The sequence below is a fragment of the Chlorocebus sabaeus genome, chromosome 11 (assembly GCF_047675955.1).
Source record: "Chlorocebus sabaeus isolate Y175 chromosome 11, mChlSab1.0.hap1, whole genome shotgun sequence".
In the NCBI taxonomy this organism is placed as follows: Eukaryota; Metazoa; Chordata; class Mammalia; order Primates; family Cercopithecidae; genus Chlorocebus; species Chlorocebus sabaeus.
The window spans coordinates 89,749,553-89,760,040 of record NC_132914.1 but is presented as its reverse complement, the minus strand read 5'-3'; the positions used below and the strand labels follow the sequence as shown (position 1 = coordinate 89,760,040).

Sequence of the window (10,488 nt, the reverse complement as noted above, 5' to 3'; positions counted from 1 at the left end):
CTTGGTAGGTTCATTGATTCATTCAACAACATCTCTTGAGTGTGATCACTAGGTATTGATCTGGGCACAGGACTGAACAAAAGAAATTAACATTTTTGCCTTCATGGAAATCTGCTTATATTCCAGGGCCTATGCTTGGTCATTTCCAGTTATTGAGAACTGTCAGTCTACATGCAAGTAAATCAGTTCTGAAGTGTTTAACAAACTCTTTTGGAGCAGCATTTTAAGCACTTTACAAATACATTATTAACTCATTTAATGCTCACAGTAATCCTATAAAGTAGACACTACTGTCATCGTATCCCTTCACAGATGAACAAATTGAGACACAACCAACTTAAGGAATGCCTTAAGACTGCCACTGGTAAGCAACAGGGGTTAAATTAGAACCCCACAGTGAGAGTCTGGAGTGAGGACATGGAATGCAGGGTTCTAGTTAAGAGTCTGCTCTCTTAACCACCAGGCTACACTGCCAACATTTGTTTAGCTTATGTTTGTGATTTGGCCCTATTTCTACTGGTATTGGCTTTTTTTTTTTTTTTTTGATGGAGTCTCACTCTGTCCCCCAGGCTGGAGTGCAGTGATGCGATCTCGGCTCACTGCAAGCTCCGCCTCCCGGGTTCACACCATTTTCCTGCCTCAGCCTCCCAAGTAGCTGGGACTATAGGCGCCCGCCACCACGCCAGGCTAATTTTTTGTATTTTTAGTAGAGACGGGGTTTCACCGTGTTAGCCATGATGGTCTCGATCTCCTGACCTCATGAGCCTCCTGCCTCGGCCTCCCAAAGTGCTGAGATTACAGGCATGAGCCACCACGCCCAGTGATATTGGCATTTCTTACCCTAAAATGATCTGAAGATCTCTTGGGATCTTCTACTGCATAGTCTAATGCCCTGAATACAACCAACCAAAGACAACTTCTTATTCTCTTGACTTACATGATTTATATAGGAGAAGATAGCACCTCTTTAAGAGGTGTGAACCCCACTCCCCCCAACCAACCCTCCCTGCCTAAATAAAAGGGCACTGCCTGCCACATACTAGTCAATAAATGATAGATCTTGTTATTAATACATTTTTGGCTCAATGATTTGCAAAATTTCTCAGTTTAGCTTCCCTCCTCCAGTTTAAGCCTTTAGGATAAAGGGCCAATCAGGCATTATTGGCACATTTCCAAAATGTTTCCTGAAAGCAAATTTTAATAAATGAGAGAGAACTCCGTGAGGCTGATGGGAGAGACCTTGTCATCACCAACAATGGAAATGAGGGACGGGGAAGGATGCAGAAGCTGGGAACCCTGGAAAGTTCACTCACATGGGAACATCTTAATGGCTGCCTTCCATAGTCAGTTAACCATTTTCTCCCCACAGCATAGACAAATAAAACGGCTCTGACCAGGTAGCTGCCTTGCCTTGGGTCCAGAAAACAAACAAACAAACAAACAAAAAACACCTCTTTTATGTCATTTCATCATGGAATAAGAAGTGAGAATGAGTTAGATAAAACTTTGAACAGAACAACAATACTTTTTATGTTTTTCTGAGTCAACTCATGGGTGAGTTTAATCTTTTGCTTGAAAGGAATTCAAAGAATGTCAGGTGGCTTCTCATTTCAAATGGAATAGTCCCAAAATACCTTCTACCATCAAATCCCAATGATTTCTGGATTATCTCTCACGGCTCCTCTTCCTGTAATGGATGAAATTGATCTAGTCCACTTTCTTTACACCTGGTTTCATGAGCCTCAGCCAAGATGACTTCCCTTTTCTTAGCCAATACTCCTACCTGCAAATTTGGCTAATGAAAAGCATAATTCCTCTGGCTTCCCCACTTCTGCTTCTCTCACTCCAAATAAGAGGCTCTGCTCTACATAGAATTACCCTCCTTTTCCATTCATGCAAAGCCTACCTTTAAATATGTCTTTTCTGGCATGACATTTCCCAGACATGCTTCTAAACATAATTTGCAGCTGCTCCTCTGTGTGTCCCACTCCAGTCCTGCCCAGAGGGCCTTTACCCAAACTAGGAAAACAATTGATTGGGTGAATATTTCCATGCAGAGGGGTGGGAATAGCTGTTGAAAAAAACAGTCTTTTTTTTTTTTTTTTTTTTTTTTGAGATGGAATCTTGCTCTGTCGCAAGGCTGGAGTGCAGTAGCATGATCTCAGCTCGCTGCAACCTCTGACTCCTGAGTTCAAGTGACTCTCCTGCCTTAGCTTCCCGAGTAGCTGGGACTACAGGCGCCTGTCACCATGCCTGGCTAACTTTCGTTATTTTTAGTAAAGACTAGGTTTCACCATGTTGACAAGGCTGGTTTCAAACTCCTGATCTCAGATGATCTGCCCCCCTTGACCTCCCAAAGTGCTGGGGTTACAGGTATGAGCCACCACACCTGGCCAAAAACCAGTCTTTTTATAATAGCCAAGATGTAGGTATATAGAAAGCAAAAACAATAGCTACTTCATGTGGGTATTCCAAAGGCTGTTTTTGTGAGTTTGTAAAGGAGGATGTCCTTTAAGAATTTTTCACACTACACAGTACTTACTTTGTTTCTAATAAATTTTTTAGGGTGTCATACGTATCTGCAAGAAAGGTTTTTAAAAATTAATCAATTTTGGGTCCCTTGACACCCATTCATGGAACATTTTTTTTTTCCAAGATAAAGAAAAGTTGGCAAAAATAATTTGAGACGTTTGCCAAGATCACTCAAAGAATTTGGCTTAGAATCTGAGTCCCTGGAACCAAACAAAAATATTAACAAGTCAGGTGGGTTTCCATTTCATCCTGGCTGGATATTTTTAAGTGCTTGCTGCTTGTTAGGGAAGAAATGGATCATAGGTCATTAACTTAAAAAAAAAAGAATATTTATTCTTTTGAATTTTTCCCGAATGCTTTGAATGGATTTCTGTTGCATTATTGGTTGAGTATATTCTTGTCAGGATAATCCACTTTTAGTGGCTTCATTTACATTAGCTATCACTCCAGAGAGCCATAGTAACAGGCTGCTGAATTACCCAAGAGAAATTACTCTTGAAAGTAATCATTGTGAATGAATTTTCATCACTTGGTCTCATCATCTCATGCTGTTTTGTCTCCTTCCTTTTTGCCCCTGATAAAAGATAGGCATAAAGAGGGCTTTTGTTATGATCTCATTTTCTTTGGAAAACTTGGTCTTATTAATCATAGCAGCCAGCTTATGGAGGCAACCAAAGCGTATCTCTCTCTCTCTCTCTCTCTCACACACACACTCTCTCACACACACACACACATTCTCTCTCTCTCTCTGTCTCTCTCTCTCTCACACACACGTACACAACACAGAGTTTTTGAAATGCATTTCAATTTGTGGGGAACATAAAGACTTATTTACTTTCATCTACAATATATCACACAAATTTGGTTTTCATGTAACTTCACTGGTACAAGGAATATGTTTAAGTACAGGGGCTTAAATACTGTACTGAATACTACTGTACTGAATTTGTTTTATGTTACCAACACATGCACAACAGTTGAAATTTAAAACTCTTGGACAAAAACCTAGAATAAAGAATATGTTTTTTACTTACCTGTCCGTAATGTATATATACCTGGCTTTATGGAAGTGACATATTGCTCACACATCAACTCAGGGTAGGAGAATATAGAAGTGCAAAAAAATATCTTAAGAGGTAATTTGCTAAATCGTATTCTGTTGTTTTGAGAAAATAAATAATCAGCTTATTTATTTCAGAGTTTAGTCTCCAGATAACACTCAATTACTAAGTTTAGAAAACAGATAATAGCACAAAGGCTGCTAGCAGAATTGTCTGCGGCAAGTTTGTGAATGGAGGAATGAAAGGAGCATTTATTGAGCATCCTCAAAACAAGTCTGGGAGATGATGATTATAGTCCCCATTTTATAGATGAGGAAACTGAGGCACATAAAGATTGATTTCCTTGCTCAGGAGTCATGCAGCTAGTAAGTAAAGGAGAAACACAAGTCTGTCAGAAGCTGAGGCCTGGGTTTTCTTCCTTGGGAAAACTCAGAAATACTAAGTTACAGAAAACAATCACAGGCTACAACGGAACTTCTCCAGCTCTACTGTGCATATGAATCCCGGGGCCTCTTGTCAGTATATAGATTCTGATTCAGTGAGTCTGCGGGGGGACCTGAGATTCTGCCTTTTTAACAAGCCCTTAGCAGATTCTGATGCTGCTGTTCCAGGGATCAAAATGAAGTAGCAAGATACTTAAGATTACAATATAAAATTTTACCTTAAACCCAAATATGTCATGTCCTACTCCAATTCTGTATTTTTCTGATAGTTTCCTTTCTTCTCTTCTCTGATCTTTTTGTCACTTTTGTCTCTTTCTGAAGAAGTTAGAGCAAACCACTGAAATACAGTTTTTCTAGCATCCTTTAGCCAACTGCAATGAAATGTTAGGTCAAGTGTTATTTTTCCTTAGTTGGTAAAAAAAGAAATGTGATTTGTGGAATCTGTGGAATCTGGATGCTAAAAGAGAATTTAGTCTCACCCTCCTTTATTTCCTTCCTCTGATATTTCTATTTCTCAGACCTCCCTCTTTTTTTTTCTTCTTCCCCCAACCTTTTAAGTTTTTTGTCACACTGGTAATAATCTCTGGCCCTTTCACAAAAATATTTAAAACTCTGCATTATCACTTAACCCCAACATTTTCTCTCTTTTTATTAAATTGAGTCCTATGGCTCATTTTATTTCCTTTAGCTTTTTAGTTAGATGTATGATGCTATAATTCAGGCGTAGTCAAAGCTGGAGACAGCAGCATAATGCTATCATACCTGAGTTAGACTGCCTGAGTTAATAGCCTAGGGTGACTAGCAGTCTTCTCTTGGGTTAGGTATTTAAACTTTAGGAGCTCAGTTTCTCCTTCTGTAAAGTAGGATAATAATGGTATACATATTTGGGTTATTTGTGAAAAATAAATTTGACGAAAGTTAATTCACATAAAGGACTTAGTGTAGTGCTTTGAATGGTGTCAGCTATATCGTAATTAAAGATTATTATTTCCCCATGGGCTATGGGGTTATTTATCTGGACAACTGAGGACGGTGGCATGTAGCCCAGCAGTTTCCTTACGTGCCGTGACCCAACACGCCGAGCCAGCTCTGTCTTAGGCGTTCCCTGGAAGCAGTGGCTTATTGGTATTTTCAACACCCAGACCAGATCGTTTGTTAACCCCCTTCCTCCTCTATTCCATACATTTCTTTTTCAGTAATAACCTTGTAATAATCAGTAACAATTATGTTTTTCTTGATTTACTCTTCCGTTTTAAAACAAATACCAGTTTTAAAAAGAAGAAAGCTGTAATTTCAATGATGTTACTTAGTCTTGTAAAAATATTTCACATACTTAAAATTTGTGTCTGAAAAGCCAAAAATATTCCAACATGACATTCACACTCTGTTTTACTGTTCAGAATTTGAAGCACTAGTAAAAACTCTAAGTGCTTCAACAGAATGACAGAAGCAAGCAATTTTGGTTCAGTTATTTTGTCTATACAATCACTGTGTTATCATTCTTGATTCTGAATCTGTGATTTGAAGAAGAAACATGTGGTACCCCAGAGACTAGGGCCATGAACTACCCTAAGTATTTACCTGAGTCCTTACGAGTCAGGGACTGTATACCTGGATGTTTCCCATAATAATTTTCATGTCAGTTTCAATGTTTGTTAAGGAACAGATAATAAAAATGTGCAAACTTTAAACTACTTACATATTTGAAAGCTCAGTGGTGAGCACAACAATTATTTAGAATGCAAACCAAGAAAAGGATTTTTTCAGGGCAGAGTATTTGACCACTAGTATGATTTAGAATTATGATGCATGGCAATAATGATACCAAACTACATTTCAGTTGACTCTATTATTTTTTCAGATTCTCTACAGACAGTGCAGCCTAATATCTCTCAGACTAGTGCTTCCCACGGCCCTGCACTTGGGGCCCCACTGCCTGGTAGAAATGAAAGTCAGTGTTTGAAAGTATTTAAAGAATCCTGCTAATCCCCATTTTATCCATAGACATCATCTGTCATAAAGAAACTTTTAGCAGAAACATTCTTCACAACTTCTGAGAGATCCTGTGGGGGGTTTTGCCATAAAGTGCTCTTGTTGAGCTCTTGATACCTATAATCTGATACCCTGGGTTTGTCCCAAATGATGCCTCCCACCCATTCTTTAGCAGGACACTATCCCAGTTCAGACGCCTATACCCCATCTCCACATATATGTTTCACCAAAACCATAAATTTTGAAACAGAGTCAATATAAATGTATAACATATTGTTTTAGGGCTCTTCTGACAAAAAGAACCAATAGGATGTGTGTGTGTGTGTGTGTGTGTGTGTGTGCATATACAACTATGCACTACACAATGGCATTTCAGTCTACAAAGGATTGCATATATGATGGTGATCCCGTAAGATTATACCATATTTTTACTGTACCTTTTCTACATTTAGATATGGTTAGATATATACATACTTATCATTATGTTACAGACTACACTATGTAGCCTAGGTGCATAGTAGTCTATGCTGTCTAGGTTTGTGTAATTATACTCTATGATGTTTGCACAATGATGAAATCACTCAACAATGCATTTCTCAGAAACATATCTCCATTGTTAAGCAATGCATGACTGGATATGTAAATTAAATGGAAATTGGCTCACACAATTATGGAGGCCAAGAAGTCCCATGATCTGCCATCTGCAAGCTGGAGAACCAGGAAAGCTGGCAGTGTAATTCAGTCCAAGTCCAAAGAACTGAGAACCAGGGAAGCCAAAGGGGTAAATCCTGGTTTAAGTCTGAAGGCCCACTAACCAGGAGCACTAATATCCAAGGGCAGGAGAAGATGATATGCTAGACCAAGAAGAGAAGAAGCAAATTTTCCTTTCCTCTACCTTTTTGTTTTATTCAGGCCTTCGACAGATTGGATGATGCCTGCCCTTATTGGTGAGAGCCATCTGCTTTACTAAGTTCACCAATTCAAATGCTAATCTCTTCCCAAAACACTCTTATAGACACACCCAGAATAATGTTTTACCAAGTACCTGGTCATCCTTTAACCTAGCCAGGTTGATACATAAATTTAATTATCACACATATAGTCTTACCGATTAGTGACCTTTTCATTCTTTATGGTATTAACAGTGAAGATTTGTAGATGGTCTGTCTACTTGGTTTTATAGGTTTTGATCAGCATTCAGAAGCTCAGTTTGATCACCCTAGTGTGGCCTGAGCTGAAAGTGCTGAGACAGTGAGTTCTTTGGGTCTTATTTCTAGAAACCAGGAAATGAGAGAGATAGTGACTTGGTTTCCCGTTTGTTTCCCTTTTGTTCTCTTCTCAGTGGCCTTGCTAACAAGTTTACCTCCAAACTATGAGATTTCAGAAGGAAAACCAAGAGCCATCTCTGCATATGTGAGAGTGGACAAAGGAAATGTGCTAAGGAGAAGAAAGAAGACACGCTTGGGCAATGATTATGGGAAGAAGGAAGCACAGGAGAAAATGTAAGAAATGTACAGGCGAGAGAGAGATCAGAAGAAAGACGGGAAATGTGGGAGAGCAGCAGGAATCATAACAATAATAATGCCAATTTGGAAACAAGAACCAGTGCATAAAGCATACCAAGAAGGCCAACGAAGTGCCAAGGATGGAAAGCCACCCTATCAGGAGAAAGTCAAGCCATAGCAGATGTTTTATGAGACAGCTTAACACAATGACCGACCAAGACAGCAGGACAAGTGAGGCCTGGAGAAATGACCCAGACCTGGACCTTTCCAGCCTCTGAATTTGGTTCACACCTCTTGTCAGAGGGAGTAGTGACCAAAGGAAACTCTCTTTGCTTTAATTATAGAAACAGGAATATATCTGATTTTGTATTTAACTGTGTATATTTAAGATCTGAATATTTCTATACCCAAAAGCATAATGTATTAGGGTCAATCATTTGAAATTGCCAATATGCACTCATTTTACCTATAAAAACTATAATTTTGCGTGGTTCAAACTAATAGATATGAAGATATTCTCAAGCAAACATATTTTTTTCTTTTGTCTTGAAGCCCATATGGAAGATCCAAAGAGAACTTTGGCCTTGACTAAGCTTCCTACATTCTCCTGGAGTTTGTGGTTTATGAATGTGGTGCCATCTGGGGAACTGACAACCCCTGAGGTGTTCACTCTGCTCATCTTCCAGGTGAGAGAAGAAGAAGGGGAGAAGGAAAGAGAAGTTCTAGAATTTCACACGCTGAGGGAGATGGTAGGAACTTCTGTCTATGTTGGTTTCTGTTTATTGGTTTGCTTTTTATTTTGAACTCATTTGACTTAAGGTTCCAGATTTGTTTTTCTCTTTGTAAACTAGACTTTGACATTATTAGGAGTCCCATCTGTTTGCTTTTCTTAAATAAAATGTAAATTGGTTTTTGTTTTAAATTTCAGGTGCTTTTGACTCTGCTATTCATTTCCTAAGGTAGTTTGGGCATGCCAGTGCTGGGAAGAACAGAGAAATCTTGCTTTACAGCATCTTTTTGTTCAAATGAATGTACATGTCTAGTATTCGAAAAATATGAGTTTTAATAGGTTTGATTTTCCTGTCTATAATCTATGTTTTCCTCCTTTATTCCTTCATTCTTTCCTATCCCATGGACCCACATTTATGCTCTGATCAAGTTTCTTTTTATATCTTTCCCCCTCATAACACACACAGGAAATCTAATACAAGCCACTATCTGTTTCTTTCTCAAAGGAAAAGAAAAGGATTCCTATGGGATCATACTGATTCCTGTGGGCCCCTTTCATAAAAGACTGTAGTGCATTAGATAATGACCTTCCACTGGCCAATCAATCATTATTGAGTGACTAGTTTGTGTGGAATACTGTTCATATAATATCTTGAGTAATCATGGGAACAGATTTCATGAGAGATATTGAAATACTCACGGACATAGACTATCTTGGCAATTGTGCTCTTGAGATTCTTTTATAATGGACACATATTTGGAACAGAAAAAAGCTGGAAACTTTCACAAAGGTTTGATCCAATGGCTCTTTAAACATGAATCTAACCATTGTGAAGTTTGGCATCTACTTTGTACCCCCAGCAGTGCCAACCTGTGTAAGGTATGCAGGTAACAGACAGATGATTGTACTGGGAGTGGTGAAAGTCCTGCCTTAACAAATGTTCTCTGTTTTCTCTGCCTCTGTCATACTATAAAAATGTTTTCTTCTCTGTGATTATTTTAAAGATACCTTTATTCCAGGTAGTATTTTATCCCCTGGGAGATAGATCTTCTTATCTAACCACACATTAGAAAGAGCAGCTGATCTTCAGCCTGGGTGACACAGCAATACCCCATCTCTCTCTCTCTCTCTCTCTATATATATATATACACATATGTGTGTGTGTGTGTGTGTGTGTGTGTGTGTGTATAAAAGATTAGGAAGGCATAGGGGTGCGCACCTGTAGTCCCAGCTACTCTAGAGGCTGAGGCGAGAGGATCGCTTGGGTCCAGGAGTTCGAGGCTGCAGCAAGCTATGACCGTGCCACTGCACTCCAGTCTGGGTGACAGAGACAGATCCTGTCTCTAAAAAAAAAAGGAGGAGAAGAAAGAGCAGCCGATCCTATCTTCACATGGCAGGAAACAAGGTCATGAGCGGTGTTCACACAGGACTGTTTTATTTTGACTTAATGGAAGTGGCATGGGAAAATGTGAAAAGAAAGTTCACCCTGAATAGCTCTAGGGAAGAAAAAGAATGTTGGGCATTTCAACAAACAGCATTACAGAAAAGAAGAAGCAGATGCCAAAGAGGGGAACTGAAGAAATGTCAGTGATAAATTCACCGTTGCTGCAAATTAGTATTTGCCCAACCTGACTAGGGAAGTTCCAGTGAGCAGTGGAAGAACTTGGCGTGGAGCCTGGGAAAGTTTCACCAGCCATCTAGATGGGCAGACGTAGAGTGACCAGTTCATCCAGGTTTGCATGGAACACTAATTCAGTTTTTATTTTATTTTTACATTTATTATCTTTTTTATTTATTTGTTAACTGAGGGAATAAAGGAAGAAAACATAGATTATAGAGAGGAAAATCAAACCTATTAAAACTTATAATTTTCGAGCACTAAAAATGTACATCATCTCATACATTATCATTTTTTTCGTGTGTTGGGAACATTCAATATCCTCCTTCTAGCTATTTGAGACTAATTAATGTATCATTATTAACTATAGTCATCCTATAGTGCTACGGGATGCTGGAATTAATTTCCTCCATCTAATTGTAATTTTGTTTATGTATCTGTTAACAAATCTTTCCCTCTCCCTTCCTTCTCCCTGCCTTTTCTAGTCTCCGGTATCGTCTGTTCTACTTTTTACTTCTATGAGATCAACTTTTTCTAGCTTCCGCTTATGAATGAGAATATGTGGGGTTTAGCTTGCTGTTCCTGGCTAATTTCACTTAATATTAAT

General features: G+C 38.8%; 1 long non-coding RNA gene across 1 annotated transcript; it reads left to right on the top strand.

Moving 5' to 3' along the window:
- Positions 1–310: 310 nt before the first annotated feature.
- On the top strand, positions 311–8,870 carry CLLU1-AS1 (CLLU1 antisense RNA 1). Its single transcript, XR_005237144.2, has 4 exons — positions 311–364; positions 5,898–5,987; positions 7,371–7,545; positions 8,086–8,870. It is a non-coding gene; the product is annotated as a CLLU1 antisense RNA 1 (long non-coding RNA).
- Positions 8,871–10,488: the final 1,618 nt, after the last annotated feature.